Source organism: Hyposmocoma kahamanoa, unplaced genomic scaffold (assembly GCF_003589595.1).
Source record: "Hyposmocoma kahamanoa isolate Upper Pololo Valley unplaced genomic scaffold, ASM358959v1 76, whole genome shotgun sequence".
Lineage (NCBI taxonomy): Eukaryota > Metazoa > Arthropoda > Insecta > Lepidoptera > Cosmopterigidae > Hyposmocoma > Hyposmocoma kahamanoa.
This window is the reverse complement of record NW_020653900.1, coordinates 10687902-10707028: the sequence shown is the minus strand read 5'-3', so window position 1 is coordinate 10707028 and position 19127 is coordinate 10687902. Positions and strand designations below refer to the sequence as shown.

General features: G+C 36.2%; 1 protein-coding gene across 1 annotated transcript in view; it reads left to right on the top strand.

Annotated features, from left to right (window-relative positions):
- The first annotated feature begins 17287 nt into the window (after positions 1-17287).
- Positions 17288-19127, top strand: part of LOC113232653 (ABC transporter G family member 20) — a 178719-nt gene continuing 176879 nt past the window's right edge. Inside the window, exon 1 of the mRNA XM_026467431.1 lies at positions 17288-17358. The gene's annotated coding sequence lies outside the window, so the exon portion shown is untranslated. The remainder of the gene's footprint in view (positions 17359-19127) is intronic.

The following is a 19127-nucleotide window of genomic DNA, read 5'->3' as shown; positions in this document are numbered from 1 at the left end:
CGCTGGTGCCATGGACACACACATAGACAACCACAAATCACACCCAAACTCACGAGAGAAATAAACGTAGGCCATACAAATATTTCTCCCGGACCGGGAATCGAACCTGGGGTCTCTGCGTGGCAGTCCGGCATGGTAACCGTTCGGCCACCGAGGCAGTTAATAAATCAACAAATAACATTTAAAAAATGCCAAACAATGTTTACTGCAAAAAATAGTAACAATAAAATACAGGATTGCAGCCTGATGCAATCATATCCCTTTCACACGACGCGGTTAAAAACAATCATTGTTTTCGTAATGCGCGGATGTGTATTTGTAAAGGTATGTGAATTGTAACTACTATATCCTCTGATCCTCTGTGCAGTGTGAGAATCGGCAATCTTAAAGTCATTAATCGTAAACAGTTTTTAATTGCAAAAAATCAAGAAAACGTTGGTTCGAATTCTGTCGGATCGAGGATTAGTGTTTGATCTTTTTATTAATAATACTTAATTATAACTATCCTCTAGCCGGTTCGATATAGAATGTTTAATAACAAAACGTTGCTAGGCAACTAATCAACTTACCGTGTCTGACGATATCCCGATCGTCAGCCACGGTAAGCTGAATCGATCTGATCGAAGGAAGTTTTCTTAGGGCACGTTTCCATTATGTTGTAACGTATTTATCGTTGGACAACTGTCGCGTTTATCTGTTCTGCGATAATCTGTCGTCACATTTTTACCGTGACCTTTTACTTACTCGTCAGACGACTGTCGTTCGAGCTCTTCCCATTGTCATGACAGTCTCTCGTCGTAACGTTAAGAAAGTCGTGAACGACAGTTAATCGTGTTTTATTTTAATAAATTTTAAATGCGCATTTGATCTCCATCTCACCTGATGGAAAGTGACGATGAGGTCGACGATTTTATACTCGACACTTTCGGTCGACACTTTAATAATGCCTATTCATTCTCGCCTTGAAAAGGCCCAAGTTTAACGTTCAGGGAACTAGTTTGCAGGCAGGGAATTCCACTTCATAGCCGTTCGCCATATAAATGTGTAAGCTTAACGCTTCGTGCGAATCTTTGGAATATCCACAACATAGGGGTGGAACCCAAGCCTACGCCTAGTCTCCCCGGTGATGGAAAGGGGAAGGCGGGATTAAATTTTTAAATTGTTGTTCTATGTTTGAACAACTTCATTTAAATATAAAAGCCACAACACTTTGAACTGCACGAGTATCTGTAGTTACGACATAATGGGAACGCGCCCTTAGTGTTCGATTTTTTACCGTTATGGTTATTCAAATGTCGAGAGGTTTAAAAACTAAGGGTGTAAAAACAGAGAGTTCCAAGATTTCAGCAGTTTTTAAAATAACACGACCGTTTAGAGAGACATTGCTATATTATAGATATAAAGCAGTGTCTATCCTTCGTTCCAGTATCATCATCATTCGGTATACATCATACGGCATATTCGGTAGCTGTCAGAATTTACGATAGGTCATTTATTGGACGGTCAATCAAAACGACCACTTCGCCGATGGCGAAATATAGAATTGAGTTTACGTGTGCAGAAAATCGTAATCATTTTGAAGATCCACTGTCGCGCCTCTGACTCCACCCAAATTATCCAAAGTTTTTCGTGAGTAAATGAAAATGTCTTTATTGTTTTTCACAAAGTAGATTGAAACTTATATAAAGTAACTAGAAAAAAAATCTAAATAATTTATTATGGACAATTTACAGACCATTTTGTTAGTACACGTACAAATTTATCTTATACTACTGTTAGAATAAACATTATAGATAAAAATGAAATAAAATTAATTGAATTAATGGTCAAATACTATATGATAATTGCTATGCTTTCCGAACTCCCAAGACGTGAAGTTCGGTGAACCTAGCAAGCAGATCATAGTCTAACCTATCCCCGTATCAATTTGAGAAATACATATATACTATGACCCTTACCTGGTAATGGAGATAGTTTCGTTTGTGAAAATATGGTGTCAATACTAGGATTGGCCTGTGTTATAGAGCACTAGGCTCTCACCCTTCAGAGCATACGCAAGAAAGATAGGCTAAGACAAAAATATACGTATACTTAATTACTTTAGTAGATATACATTTTCAAAATAAAATAAAAAATAAAAACTAACTGTTGTTAAATTAGCTATTATATATTAATATAATATTTATTAATATTAATTTAATACAGAGAATAGCGACAACGGTTCTAGACTAGAAGACGTCGGTTCGAGTCCGGCCGGATCGAAGAATTTTTTTCTGAGTGTTCGATCTTTGTGTTATTAACAAACTAGTGGAGTAATTTCACAAAAAAATAATTGAATATCAATTCAATAAAAAATTTAAAATACAACAAATAGCGACATCTTTCGCCAGGACTGGTAGCTGTAAAGGTACTAACCGGGTGATAAATCTTTCATAGATTTTTCATAGATGACGCTACGACTAAAAAGTTATTGAAAAACTAAATACACGACGCAAGCACATAGAAAAATTCGTGAGGTCCGCTGGTTCGTTCCGTGGCTTAGTTGGTATAGCGTCTGACACGGTAAGCTAGAAGACGTCAATAGCAAATAGCTTCGCGACTCGTTTGAAATAAAATTACTTTTATAATGCTGTCAGATTTGATGTTGACAAATTCTCTGGTTTTATGTTCTCAGCTAGAAACTCAATTAGAGTATATCTCATCGGCTAGATATAAGATAGATTTTGTTGTCTGTTTACTTATAATATTGGATTCCAATTCATAGTTACTGTCACTTTATTAATTAATGTTTAGGTACATGTTTTTTAATTGCTTGTTTTGTTCCTTATTAAAAAAAAAAAAAAACTATTATTATTGTTATAATTTTATGGTAGGGTGCATTCTTCTCATATTACTATTTCGATGAACTCCTTGTTCGTTTTTTAGAATTGTATCCAGTTTTGTCAACCGATAAAAATATCAAGTAAAGCAAAGCAATCCCCGTACTCTAGATCCGCACTTCTTGGCCATTCCCTAAATGATTCAATGAGCTTTTATTTATTTATTTATTAGATATACAAAACAGTTTACATTAATTCCTTAACAAAAGCTTAAACATTATTACTAGTTCTAGTCTAGAATGTAAACTTAAACATATATACATAGCATGACCAATCATGAGTAAACAATTTAGTTACATGTATTTGTAAAACGTGCTAAGGCAATAGGCATAATAAAATTGTAACTTTAAATAAATTTACCATGACTATAACTATGAAAGAGAGAAATTGTAGTACTTGTGGATTTGATTATGAAGTCTTCTAATATTACAATGAAATATATCCATCAAATATATCCACTGAGGGCAGTCCTTTTGGAGGGCAGTTGAAATTACTTCGCCTATAGTAAAGAAGATTCGTGGCATGACTTTAGAAAGCAGTGTTTGTGTCCGATAGTAATGCCCATGGTTTGTTATGCCCTGGTGTATGCCTTCGATTTTAGTAAATTTTTGGATCAATATTTTTTTTTCAGACATCTCATCTATTTGCATTAAGTACTGTTAACAACTCAAATATTTCTGAACTGAATAATATGAAGAAAACATTTCAATCATTGTGTTTTTGGAAAAAATCCGTCCAATTGTTGTAATTAAGTAGAAACGGTAGACGATTTTGCATGTTCAACAATTGTTAGTATGCAGTCTTTTTTTTCTGTAATTTTGTAATAATTGTATAATTTTGCAATATATACTAAGGTATTTTTGGTTGAATTGTTATTTATATAGTTTTTTATTAAGAATTGTGAAAAAAACTTATTATGATTTAAACAATTATTTTAATATAAGTCTTGTTGTCACTGTATAAATAAACGATTTAACAATTGTAACTTGTACTTATTTGATCAAGTGCACCAAAAAATTCAAATTATTTTCATAACGGTTAATTTTAGTACATTTTATTAAAAAAACAGCTTTGAATGACATTTTTCGTGCATAACCCAAATCGGCACACACCATGGATAACGAAACGGACCCGTGTTTTTCACATATTAAACGTCAGATGTTATTTTTTACAACAGAAAATAAGATGATTGATGTCAATTGTGCCTTTTGAGATTACTCATCATCTAACAGCTATTTAGATAGATCTCTACAAAAAAAAAACGCCGACTGAAAAACGCTGTGATTGTTTATGGTGAAGATTCAGTGCTGTTCACCACGTCTAGCCGACATTCGATATTTAATCTAGCTTTAAACGCGCAGCTGAAGTAACATATTATATATATTTTTAGTAGCAGTAGAGTTCCTTGTGAGAGTTCGTCCAGGGAAGTACTGCCACCTTACCTATTTCTGCTGCCAAGCAATGCGAGCATTACTGCGGTCCGGTTTCCGGTAAAGGTGCTGGTGAAATTACAGGCACATGGGACTTGTCAACTTATGTCGCAGTGGCAGTGTACCTCAGAACTTAGTGATTTAAAGCTCGGAGTGGCACTGCAACTGTTGTGGACAGGCGTGTAGTTTACCATCAGGCGCACGACTTGTTCGTCCCGTCACTTGATGTTATAAAAAAAATATCCCGTAAATTATTATTATTAAAAATGTTAATCGAAGAAAAATCAGATAAAACCAACTTTTTTTAAATTTCAAATTGTACGTACTCTACAATCTCGCGATTGACAGAGCACGCACAAGCTCGCGTGAGCTCGCGCGAGCTCGCGCGGGTCTTCGTGTTTCCGGTGCAGAGTATAGTAATACTCTATGTTGGCAGCAATAAGGTTTAATATTACATCAATAAATATGTAAATCCCATCCTCGTTAATCCAGACCATTTCCACCGATAATGGGCTAGGAGATAACTGAAATTTTGCCATACAAATTTCAATCCTCGTCTCGCCTCGGCGGTGGAAAAGCACTTAACGACCCTGCGTTCGTGTGCCGTTAAGCCGGCACTGTTTGTACAGCCTAATGTTGACTGAGCATGCGTCTGTTTCCAGTTAATTTCCAAAGGACGGATTGTTCTGTTCAATTTATTCAATGTGTGTTTGTCTATCGTGACTAACAATTAATCGCGGTGTAATTAATATTTGTGTTTTACATTTCCGTTTTACGACACCTGTGGGGGTAAATACGTTTGTGTAATAGTCATGTATAATAATTGTTAACTGGCAGAGATAACATAATTGATTGTCTTGACTTCAGTTACCGTTTTTATTTAACTTTAAAAAAAACTAAACAAGTAATTTACACGAAGTGCATTTGTCGGCATCGTGTGGCACAATCTGGTGTCAGGATACCACCTCGGAATCGCAGATGTAGTTAACTGTTAAATGATTGAAGAAGTAAAAAAAATGCACATACCAGCACATTTAACGGTACACTAGTGTTTTTTTTCAAAAGTCTGGTTAGTTAATTTTTTCTTAGCCTTAAGGTTAAGTTAACTTCAAAATAAAAAAATACTCGACAATTTTTTAATTTGTTTTAATTTCCTCAGGTTTGTAGAGGTTCAAGAACAATTATGCGGTCTTGTAAATTTCGTAAATTTAAGTTGAAAACGCCTCGGTAGCACAATGACTTTGACCTACCGTCTCTCAAGTAGAGAATCGTGGGTTCGAATCCGGGCCTGCACTCATGAGTCCTGCGGAATTTGTGATGAAATTATGTGAGAAATTAATTTGAAATTTACCATGAGCTTTTCGGTGAAGGAAAATATCGTGATAAAACCTGCACAGATATGTATAGAAATTTAATGATGTGTGCAAAGTTCCCAATCCGCATTGGAACTAAAGGCCAAGGGCTCTTATTGTCAGAGGAGACCTGATCCCAGCAGTGGGACTATGTATGTATAGGTTAGTTATTATTTGTAAGTTGAAAAATATTTTTTATCTATTAAACTTTCACTTAAAATGTTTCAACATTTTTTGTATTTTTAGTCGTTTCGGTTTTGTCACAAAATCTAAAAAAACAGATTTTGTTTATGAAAATGGCTTGTCAGTTTGTTGTGACCATGAGACCCTTAGAGGATGGAAAAAAAACAAAGGAAAGGAGCTGCCCTATTTATGGAATAAACGTCCTTACCTAAGCCAAAAATATCCACCACAAATGGCGGATTTCTTTAGTGTTGTACCATAATCACTGATATTTCAATATCGACATGCAAATGTATGGCTTGAATGTTGAAACTGTTTTTTTTTTGTTATGTTTGTAATTTGTATAATTTACTGTAATCAAAGTGTGATTAAAATGTTTCAATTAAAGTAGATCAACATTCATTGTCATATGAGAATATCCGGGATGATAGATATGAGATTTCGAATTTTTTAGTTGTCTGAATATGCTGCACTTCAATTAACATTCTAGAAGTATTTGGCTGTACTGTTGGCTGTAGAGTAAATAAGTATTCTTGCAATACATATTGGTCGAGCCTAGGCCAACGCGAGCGCAGCACATTGATACACAGCTAGAGCTGCTGTTTACACGCTCGACAAGTTTGAAAAAGAGCGTTACAAACGGCCATTGTAGATGAGTTTTATGTAGCTGCCCACACGTTGGTCGCTGTCAGTTATCATTACATTGAAACTATATGGATGACGTACAAGTTATTGCAGCTGCTGCTATTTATTATTGGGCGCCTATAATTATTACGTCAGTGCATCTAATACATGTTATATAATGTAAGAGTTGTGATTGGGGAAAATCGGAAACGAGTGGATGGTTTTAAGGAACTGAAAGTGTTTGGCAATATCTCTTTTCTGGCAATATCTCTATCGTTTACTCAAAATTAAATATAAAACTATTTACCAATAAATACGACGATGGAATTGCATTATCATGTAATCTAGTTACATTCAAAGTTATATTAAAATTTGACTCTTCAAAATGGAGCGAACAAACGAAGGTGATATTTGATCCAATGTTTATGTTCGGCAATCCTATAATTTCTAACCATTCTTCCTTTCTTTTTTCATTCGTAGGTAAACTTTAGAAATAAAAATAATAATAATGAAAAAATAAAAACTTCGTAGTGAATTGTTTTAATAACAGAATATCGATATTATGTCTGCTTACAAGAACAACACTATCGCAAAATAATCGTTATCAACAATCTTTAAAATATACTAACAAACAGGCAATCTAAAGTAACCAAAACTAAGTTCGGCAAGACTTATGAATAAACTACTTAAATGAGTCTAATTACATGAGATATTTATAAATGTATTAAGTAAGCATTCGGTTGATTTCCGCCTTTTCTACTGCCGCACCCCTTAATGCCGAAGCGACGAATTTTAATCAATACTTAATTGTTCTCACTGTCAATATTTTTGTCTAAATTTATTACAATTCATGCAAATAATTCAATAGAACATTTGGTCAAACATTGGTTTTGACATCTCATGTACTTCCCTTTGACAAGCGGATACGGGTGTCAAAGGGTACTCCAAAAATGGTAAAATGAGGACAGTTGGCATTTAAGATGACGTTACGTATTTTGGATTCCCGTGTTTGACATAAATCAATGTAGTGCTATCTCTTTTGGCTTATGATGGCACGCAGTGGTTAAACAAAGATAATAAAATGTTGATGTTTTCAACGTGTAAATGCATCATATACATATAACGTCTTATTTATATATGTCAATATAACATGTCCTTTGGTTTCCATAGACTATGGAAACCAAAGGACATGTTGAAGATGATGAAGAAGATGGGACCAATGAAGATAGATAATTTTTGTCAAACAAATCAAGGGATTTGTTTGACAAAAAAAATTGAATTTGAAAAAAATTGTCAGTCTGTTGTATTTTAAAAAATATATTATAATTTGCAATAAAAATAATATATATAATATTGTACACAAACCATATTAAATTCAATACATTCAAACTTGGATATATATTATTACTTCTTATAATAAAAAAATTCTTCCAATGGAAAAATATTTGTCACTTTTTAAAAGTTCTTCAAACATCCACGACGCTATTAACATAGCCGAAAATAACTAGTTCTGAGAATGATTTGCCTTTACACACATCACAAGTATATAAACGTGTATACCAATAAACCAATTAAAAAAAATTACTCATTTTTAAAATTTTTGTTATTAAGTAGTAATTGATTTTGCGTGGTTTGTAAATGGTTTAAATATAAGGTTTTAAAATGTTACCATTCAATCACACTTGTGTGTGAATGTAAATCGTGTAAATATCGGTTTAAAAGTATTGATTGATATTTATTTATTTAAACTCTTTTGTACAATATAATTTGCCAAAATTTGTTATAAATTAAAATAAGTATAATATAACGTAAACATACTAGTATATATATATGTATAATAAACATACAAAGAAAGAGTTCGTTCAGGGTAGCACTGCCACCTTAACTGTTTTTGCCGCCAAGCAGTAATGCGAGCATAACTGCGTTCCGGTTTTGAAGAAGTTACAAATACATGGAACTTGTCAATTTATGTCTCAGGGTGACGGGCGCAAGGGCACTGTACCTCAGATCTTTGCGATTAACAGCCTCCGTGACCGAACGGTTACCGTGCCATGCAGAGGTCCCAGGTTCGATTCCCGGGCGGGGAGAAATATTTGTATGGCCTACATTTGTTTCTCTCGTGAGTTTGGGTGTAATTTGTGATTGTCTATATGTGTGTCCATGGCACACAGGGTTTCCCTAGTGGCTATGTTGAGTGTGCGCGTTATTATTATTGGGGTTAAAGTATGAAATTGCCGTTTCGCACTGAAAAATTAAAACATTTTTTTTTAAGATTAAATATATTTGTTTAATCAAAGTTTTTTCCCTTGTTGTCTATACATTTCTGCCATGTAATCGGAAGGTCATTTAAACCTTTGCGATAGAAGTCTGGAGACCTGGACTCCACAGCTGTGTGAAGGGATTTTTGTACTGCTTCCTGGGAATTTTATTTCCATACAAAAAAAAATCAAATTGCGGGAAAAAATGGTAGTCGGTCGGGGCGAGGTCCGACGAATATGTAGGATGATGGATAATTTATATCTGCAGGTCTTGTAGTAGTAAAACTGTTTCTCAAGCAGTGTGAGGTGTTGCGTTATCATAGAGCAATAACGGTGAAGCTGTTTTGCTGCGAGTTCCGTCGTCATTATTCAAACGCCATATGTCATATTGTGGGTACGCTAACATTAAACCATGACGTTTCGTGGTAGTTTGATACGGATCGGCTTCCATCATTACCTTCAATTCAACGTTATTTACATTTGTGACTGGTCTTCCTCGTGGTTCTTTCTTCAAGTCGTAATTTGCCGTATTGCCGGCGTTTGCCGTATTTGCGTATGCCGTATCCTCTCCAAATACAGCATTGACAGTTTCTGCTACGTTAACTCCATGTGGAAATTTGTATTCGAAAATTAGGTACTCAGATTTTCGCTGTATCTGTCTTCACGTTAAAAGCTGAATGTAAAAACAATTGAAAGTCGAACAATCAAATATCATGTTTTTTAAGTTAAGCATGTTTTACTTTTCGTGTGAAAAACGTTTCACTCTGAAATCGGACACCATACAGGTTTAATTTTAATTTAAAGTGGCCAGTAAAATAAATCGGCAATTTCATATTTGAACCCCTATTACTATTATATCTATTTCACACTCTCACCTCTCCCAAGGCCTAAAAGATTAATTTCGAATATTTAAATGGGAGAGGCGGTATTTCCCGGCATTGGCACAGTCGGCCGGGGTCAGGGACTCAGGTTCAAGAACCGGCGAACAATACGTGCCGTATCGAGCAGGACCGCCTTCTGCATTTGTGCTGGAAGCGACACGCTATTATTATTATTATTATTATGTAAAGCTCTGAGTTGCACTGCAGCTGCTATGGACAGGCGTATCGCTTACCATTATCCATCATGGGACGTCACTTGGTGTTATAAAAAAGTATCGACTTTGCCATTTACTAAACTTACTGTCAAATTTACAGCACTATCTTTCGAACACGATATCGAAAAAATATATATTATGGAATTTTTCAATGTAGCGAGCTATCAAAGTTGAAACACTACGAATAAGTGTACGTCGAAATTCTGTGAAATACCCATCTTATTATAATAAAACATTTCGTTATTAGCTTGAAACTACATTCCGTGTAACCGCTGGTAAAATACTGGCCAACTCATGTCACGGTAACGATTACGCATAAACTTATTTATAAGAAACCGGAATAGGCTGAATATGTTTACCTATTTGTATGTATGTACCTATACTTCAAGGAAGTAATAAATAATACACATAGAGTCGATAACAATTTACTCTTAATTTTCAGAATTATTGTATTGTAATTTGTTTTATATTTTTGATGTGTAACTAGCAATTACTACAGTCGTATATATGAGAAAAATTTTGCTTGTAATTGAATTTTTATTGCGTTTCATTATTATTAAACAAGTTTAAAGGTGGCATCCTCCAGCGCAGAGTGCGAAAGAGTTCTTAAAATGATAGGGGATAGGTGGGATTCCGAAATGCTGCCTACGTTCACCGAAATTAACGTCCTGTGAACTCGGTGAACGTAGCAGGTATCATGCATCATGTAATCATTTCATTCATGTAATCAATTCAACTCAATTAATGTCATTCATTCATTGTATTTTTATTCTGTAACTTTTGTACTAACAGCAGAAAATATAGCTTGTAAGTGTAGGGGAGAGCGGGCCTGGACGTTCCGATTTTCAAATAAGTTGAAGTTTTATACTGAAAATGATTTGATTTTCAACATGTGGAAATATTGAACAAATGTTTATCGCTTTTTGTAATAATATAGTCACTTCTACTAATATATCAATGGTCTTTTTTACAGAGGCAAATTTTTGACAAATTTCGGAGCGGAAAATTCAACCCCGCTTTGGGGCGCGTTGTTACGCCTTTGAGGCAAATTGTTCCGCCTAAATTATCACAGGATAAAAAGGATTTTCTTAAATAAAGCCACCGTTTTTATGATTGTATGTATGTACTGTTTATATTATGCACAACTAACTCAAAAAAAACCAACTACATTCTTATCGAGTTCTTAGGTTTTCGCGATTGTTACACATAGGAAATGAAACTGTTTTTTCGGACTTAAATCGCGTATATTTGTTTTTTCAAACAAACAGACCATTTCGGGCCCTTTACAGGTCCCATGGTCACGGTTGTCTGAGGTGGTACAGTCTTCAACCAGTTGTGTCTAATATTGATGCAAACCACGCTACTTTTTCACTATAGTTACAATAGTTATTAATTAAATACCTTATTTTTAATTTTACAAAGAAAACATTCCAATTTACGCTACATTAAGTTTTACAAATTATTTTATTGATTGAATTTTTATTAAGTTCAATTTATTATTCATTAATAATAGAAATTAGAATAAATTAAAACATATTAATTAGTACTGCAGTTTTATGTCTGTTTGAGATTTTTCATTAGAGGAAATACTGAATTCCAAACTGGTGGTACGGAGATAACATATTCCCTGTTGAAATTAGGTTTTTTAATTTCAATGGCCTCTCGCAGCATCCTGGGTAGATAACGGACTTCTTTTGCAAGGACCTGGGGTTTGTCAAACTTCATTGAATGTGTAGGTTTATCCATGACATGCTCGCAGACCGCAGACTTGTTTACGCGACGGTGTTTGACATCAGCTATATGTTCTTTGACGCGGGTGCAAAAACTTCGTTTTGTTTGTCCAATATAAGAGAGACCGCACTCACAGTCAAGCTTGTAAACTCCTGCATCCTGTAAGGGGATGTTACATTTCACGGGTCTCAGGAACTGAGAAATCTTCCTCAGGGGCTTGAAATAGGTCTTGATAGATGCGCGCCTTAGGACTCTTCCGATCTTGTCTGTAACACCTCTCATGTAAGGTAAGATGGCAGGTCTTCGCTCGACTATTGGTGGTTTCACACAGGGCCTGCGGCATTAGCGTGGAATCTTCTACTTATTCGCATGTAGGACTTGCTTTATATGCTGAAGTTCCCCTGCCAGATGATTACTGTCGCAGACACTATGTGCTCTCTGAAACAAAGATTTGCCCACGGTAGCTAACTGGCTAGGATGGTGATGGGAATTACCATTGAGATACCTACCTGTATGGGTTTTCTTTCAAAATACAGTATGGTCTAAGGTGTTATTAGGATTTCTTTTAATGAAAACATCTAAGAAAGCTAAAGTACCACAATTCTCTTGTTCCATAGTAAATTGGATCTTAGTACTAAAAGAATTAAGATGGTCCAAGAAAGACGATATGCCATCTTTAGGTAAAATTGTGAAAATATCATCAACGTATCGTTTGAAAATCTTCGGCCTAGCTGGGGCCATGGGTAAAACTCGCTCTTCGAAGTCTTCCATGAAAATATCGGCAACAACGGGAGATACCAGGGAGCCCATCGCTATACCGTCAATTTGTAGGTACAATACATTATTCCACAATAGATAACCTGATGTTAGGCAATGTACTAATAATTCTGCATATTCAATGGACATATTATGTTTCCTCAGCTTTCTACGTACAATTTCAATGCAGTCTTTTACTGGTAGGTTGGTAAACAGCGACTGAACATCAAAACTGATCATAGTGTCATCATCAGTTAACCGTAGACCTTTGATTCCACTGATGAAATGGTATGAATCTTTCACATGTGTAGAAGTAAAACCTCCAAAACTGTATGGGTTACCAAAAAGCCACCAAAAAGCCGGTAAGAATCCCGTATGTTAAATGGGAGCCATTATATATAATCAGTCTGAAAAAAAAAATTAAAGTAATAAAATGTATAAGTTAAAATGTAATGAGAATAAACAAGAAAGTGTCAATGGAATATCCGGTGAATATTGCAATATGATAAGGAGAGCCAAATAGCTCTCATTACCCGCGTAATATCGAATTGAAAAAGGAATAAAACAGTAAAAACATTTCTATTTTGATTGTGATTTCAAGCATAACTTCTAAAATTTGATAGATATGGTGACACAGCTAGTGTAAATACAATGTAGTATCTATGCATTTTAATGCTTATCTGGGATGATGAAATTTAGCAAATTTTATAAGCGCGGAGCGAAAAACACACAATCGTCTCATACGACTAAACGCGGGGCTCTACGGGAGCGTCCACGGGAGTCGAACCTTGTCGAACGTTAACGAAGACATACGAGTGCCGTTCGCATAAATACGAGCACTGGGAAAGTCCAGTTTTACTCCGCTCTCATTACCCGCGGGCTCCCAATACCCCACGTTTCCCTACTATGGGCCTCATAAAAAAGTTCAAAGTCACTCAACAGCGTATGGAGCGAGCAATGCTCGGCATTTCTTTACGTGATCGAATCAGAAATGAGGAGATCCGTAGAAGAACGAAAGTCACCGACATAGCTCGAAGGATTAGCAAGTTGAAGTGGCAGTGGGCAGGGCACGTAGCGCGTAGAACTGACGCCCGTTGGAGTAGAAAAGTTCTCGAACGGAAACCACGAACCGGAAGGCGTTCGGTGGGATCTTTGACTCGAAACTCAAGGAAATCTACAGGGTTATTAACAATCTCCCAGAACTGTATTACTAACATCATAAACAATAACTTTTGTTCCGTGACTTTTAATAACTCGTCAAATTTTACTTTCATTTAAAAATGTAAATATTCAAATAGATCTCTCTAAACGGTGATAAGTCTGTGCAAAACGCGGGAGTAGTCTGAGAGGGCGCTTGCACATTTGAATTTACTACCTTATGATTTCCTTTATGGCGGCCACTAAGCTTGTGCCAGTGTCAGTTTTATAAGAATAATATAAAAATTATGGCGATCATCGCCAGTGTCAGTCTAATCCAAAGTAAATATCACTTACTACCTTACTATCAAATACATATTTAAATAAAAATCCAATTCACATCGGGACAAGCTCCACATCTTTCTACGTTAGTTTTGATTATAGTGATCCTCCCTACCTACCATTAGGGCTTATACGAGAAGGGCATTATGACGTGTGTGCGCACAGGAACCTTACAAGTTCAGGTTCTAACCCCAGATCAGTCAGGGTACAGGGTTGTTACAGACCTCTGTCATTTGACTTCATCCGGTTCTTTGAGAGGCTAGTGCCTTAGATGAGCCGTCTCAGGTACACGTACAGTACCCTCCCTATTTTTCAGATAGGTACCGGAGCTGTAGGCACGTTCACTTCCCATTGCGTATTGCACAACTAGCGGTTGCCACCGCTTAGACGTCGACTCTGAGTCCATTACCAAATCTCCTCATTGGTGGCGGAGCTGTAAGGCACGCTCACTTCCCGGCGCCGAAAAACGACGTCTTTCCAGATCCCAATAACCTAAGCAGCTGGAGGGACCGGAGGATATCTAGCTTATCCTATACTAGCTCTCCGGACTAGTGCCGGAGATGCCAGTCGCAGTGTCCCGCGACAATGTCCGGACACTGCTTTCAACTTAAAGGGCAACTCACGTGCCCCGCGCGTTTTCTTTCTTCAGATCCTGAACTAGACCGCTACTAAGGCGCGCTAGCTGATCTCGAGACAGACGCCCTGGACACATGCAACCGGGCAGACAAACATGTCCGTCTCTGCAGCTAACTCAAACCCCAGCGAGCCATAACCAAGTCCCGGTCCGGCAGAGACGCTCGCAAAGGCGTATCACTGGCGGAGGGCTTAGCCCGAACGTCCGCTGTACCCTGGTCTTGCCGTCGAGCCCGTAGTCTCTCCGGAAAACCCTGTCCCTCTGGTCGTTAGACACGGACAATCACACATTGGGACAGTTGCTTCGCTGTACCAAGCACAAGTACGGTCGTGTATGGAGTACTGCTGCCACTTATGGGATGGCTCTTCTAAATACCAACTGGCCACCTTGGATTATTCAATCGACAAGCGTGCCAAGAGGCTTATAGATGACTCGGAATTAGTAGAGGCGAAGCTGCAGAGCCTTGAACACCACCGTAAAGTTCCTTGCCATATATGACACGGAAAGTGTGCGATGGAATTGAATAATTTGATTCCGTCTTCCCCTTTCATCATCGGGGTAGTAGACGTGGGTTGAGATTCTACCCCTATGTTGTGGATATTCTTAGGATTTGCACGATGCGTTTCGCTTCCACATTTATATGGCGAGCGGCTAGAGAGTGGAATTCCCTACCTGCAGACTTATTCCCCGGATGCTATAACTTGGACCTTTTCGAGGAGAGAATGACTAGGCATTATATAGGTGTGCATGCTACATCGTCGACCTAATCATCACTTTCCACCAGGTGACATGGAGATCAAATGGGCACTTATTTTTTATTTAAAAAAAATACAGATCTAAAAAGTGTCAGATAGTACAAAAAAATTTAAAAGTTTATTTTTGGCATATTTCTTATGTTTTGTCAAAATTCACGGAACGAAAGTTGTTGCTTATGATGTTTGTAATCTAGACATGCAAGGTTTGGTATTGCATATGGTATTTCGAACTGGTAGTCAGAATCCATAAAATGAGAAGTTTAAAGCTTGAAATAAATGACTCAGCCATGACCATAGTACGTAAGTTATTGAGAAATACGCGATAATTACTACATTATGCATCGACGTCATTAGAACTTAACGTGTGGCCTAATCTGATGTTACACCAACTTTTGTTAAGTCGCTTTACTATTGAAAGTCACTTTAAAGTCGAACACATTTTTGTGCGTAGTTAAAGTCTGTTCCATTCCATTTTTAACAAAAAGTAAACAACTGTTTGGTTAAAATTCTAAAGCAATCACTCAATAAACAAATAAGTAACATTTTCATGTATATTTCGAAGATTTCGACTTGATATCTCATGACTGTTTCCAATAATATTTATTTGAATATCATCGTAAAATTGTATTTGAAAAATAGTAGTTCAAAAGTGAGGTAATTTTTCATTTATACATCTATGACTTGTCTATGGTTGCAAATTATTGTACGAAAAAAATCTTCAGTTCATTCAATTCAAGTTTTTGTAATCGATTAGTAAGTCGAATATTTCAATCGCAATCGAACGAGTGTCTAAGTGTAAGGAGTTGAAGGAGGACTTAGAACTAAGATTTCGGAAATGTTACTTATGTTTATATAGCTCATATAGGAAAAACCGCTAGTATGACTCACGTGAATGAATCGATTCATTCAATTAATTATCGATTTGTTGTTGGCATTACTATTGACTATCACTAAACCATCTATGGTCGGGTCAGTGACTTGTTTGTTCACATTTCGTTGAAAATGGATTGAAACGAAGTATACATAAGCTACATTGCAGTTGCAGTTGGTTTTTTTTTGTTAGAGTTTTGTTTAGTCTATATAATTTTATATCGTCAGTTATATTTAAGTTACCAATTTGCTTTAATATTTAAAAAAACTTGAGTGTAGTATTTATTAGGTTGCAATTCGTAACTGCTTGCCTCCGTGGCCGGACGGTTAATTCTGTCGTGAGTGTGGGTTTCATTTGTGGTTGTCAATGTTGTGTCTATGGCACCCGCGATTCCGGGTTTCCCTAGTGCGGGGTTTAATAAAAAAAATATCAGACTGTATTTTGCACATTACACTGTATTTTGTGTCATACTCGAACAAATGGTTATTGAAATGTATCACGTTAGTAAATTATTACATAGAACTAAATAAATAAATGAATAATGCACACACTCAACATAGCCCCGCACTAAGGACACCCTGTGTCGCAGGTGCCATGGACACACACATAGACAACCACAAATTACACCCAAACTCACGAGAGAAATAACTGTAGGGCATACAAATATTTCTCCCGGCCCGGGAATCGAACCTGGGACCTCTGCGTGGTAGTCCGGTATGGTAACCGTTCGGCCACGGAGGCAGTGAAATTATAATTAGTTACACCTTTCCACAATAAATTTAATTAGTTAAAGTTGTTCTTGTGTTGTACACTGTGCTGTTTGGCAGTTTAGGCGGGAAGAAAATGTACAAATAAACTTGGAAGATTTTGTATCGCGTCTTTTCTATTATACTGAGTGGAGGATTAAACTATCATAAGTGAATTATAATTTATTTAAATTTTATTTAATGAAATGAAATCTTATAAAACCTATTTATGAACAAAGGTTCTGCGAAGGATATTATAAATATTATAAAATCACTTATTTGTCGCCTAAAACGTAATATATGAGTAATTTCGTAGTAACGCATTAGGCTCCCATTGAAGGTGAACTAGTGAGTAGAGCGACTCAGGCGCATCTCAAGTTCAGTGTTAATTCACCTCGCTCCGTAAACGCACGCGAGGAATCGGCGCGTTATTTCGAAATTCGAAGTGTTTTTTGAAATTTCAACAAATTTTGCCAACGACTGTGTAGTGTTTGTGCCTTTGTTTTTTTCTTAAATAAATGAAAATTGAAGTGCATGTTTGTGAAGATAATTAGGTTTGTAAAGGTGAGTTTTTATTCTTTTTTTTTCATTCTTATTGTTGTAAGAATGCTTGGTTTATTTGACTATTAATTAAAATTGATTTATGTATGATAAGTTTGATGATTTAAAACAATAAAATAGTACAAAGTTTACGAAGGAATAAATTATACGCGAATTTCAAAAGGACGAGCACAGCTATATTGCATCTCATCGTTTCAATTTGCGAATCAAAGTGACTGTTTAATTAGTAAATTATCGAAGCTGTGCATGATAAATGTATGATAATACTCGTTAAGCTGGATTTAAATAGCGTATATTTGTTTTTTCAAACAAACCGACGTTTCGGGCCCTTTACAGGTGCCATGGTCACGGTTGACTCTTTTTATTTAATGAAATTTGACGCATTCGTAGCTGGAATCTCATTATGTTCACGTTTCATAATATAGATATTACATTTCACAGAAAATATAAGATGTATATATACAATTTATAACATGTAATTACTAATATTAGTAGGTAAGTTTTTCTTTGTAGCACTAAGGAATATGAATGAATAATTGGAAATAAAATATTGAATTTGAATTGAATAGTTCGATTTTTAGACACATTCAACTTCACTGTTAAAAAGGTTATAAAGTAAAACTTAACATTTTGAGATGTTTTACACATAATATTTTATCTCGCTTAACTAAAACTTCGTCTTCTCTTAAATTTGTTACGTTCTTATAATGTCTGTTTTATTTTATAACCACACTTATTACTAAAAATTGGTCCGTCTGAAATTGTAAGGTTGTTGGTGAAATTACAGGCATATGGGAATTGTCAATATGTCTCAGGGTGAAGTACGCAGTGGCAGTGCCCCTCAGATCTTTTGTGATTGAGTGGCACTGCATGGATAGACGTGTCGCTTACCAACAGGCGCAGAACTTGTTCGTCCCGTCGCTTATATTATCATAATTTTTTTTGAATATCTCGGTTTTTTTAAGAACGGTTTATACTGTGGATGCTAAACGAAGTGGATTTGCGAAAGTATCTTTTCTAAATTGGTTGTTTCTAAATTGGTTCTAATTTGGGTGTTATGAATTTTGTTACTCTGTTACTCATAGTACAGAAATAGAAACTAGTTATTGGAACGCCATATTATAAAAAAGGCACAAAAAAATATGAATAAAAACAGAAATAATACAAAAAACAGCGCAACAACGTTTAAACAACAAGTTACATAAGACTGTACTGAGATGTGTGCGGGTGTGGCGTATGCAATAATATCCCATTCCCATTCAGCTAAAGTCACAACCAAGACTAGGCTGTGACGCTGCTTTTCAATGGGCTTTAGCCGAGTGAGTGTCGGATGTATACAGGGAATGCACATTATTATGATTATTATTCACAAGCGCCGGTGGTAAGCTATACGCACAATAATTGTAATGCTAATCAGAGCTTTAATTCGCAAAAATCTGAGGGGCACTGCCACTACACTTGTCACTCTGAGACATAAGTTGACAAGTCCCTTCTTCTTAATTGCTTCCTCACTATTGAGGATCGTGATTCCACTTCGTAAAATGTAGTGCGGCGCTGACTGGTAGCTTCAGTTGTTTGGAGATCTGATCCGACAACCTTTTAGGATTCCCGCCCCTAGATCTCTTTCTCTCCATCTTCCCTGTCACCATTAAACGTTCCAGGTTATAAGCATTTCTACGTGTCACGTGACCAAAATAGCGTATCACATGCTGCATGCAAGTTGAAGACAAACGCTGTGCATTCTTTATATAGTACAGAGACATTGTACCATT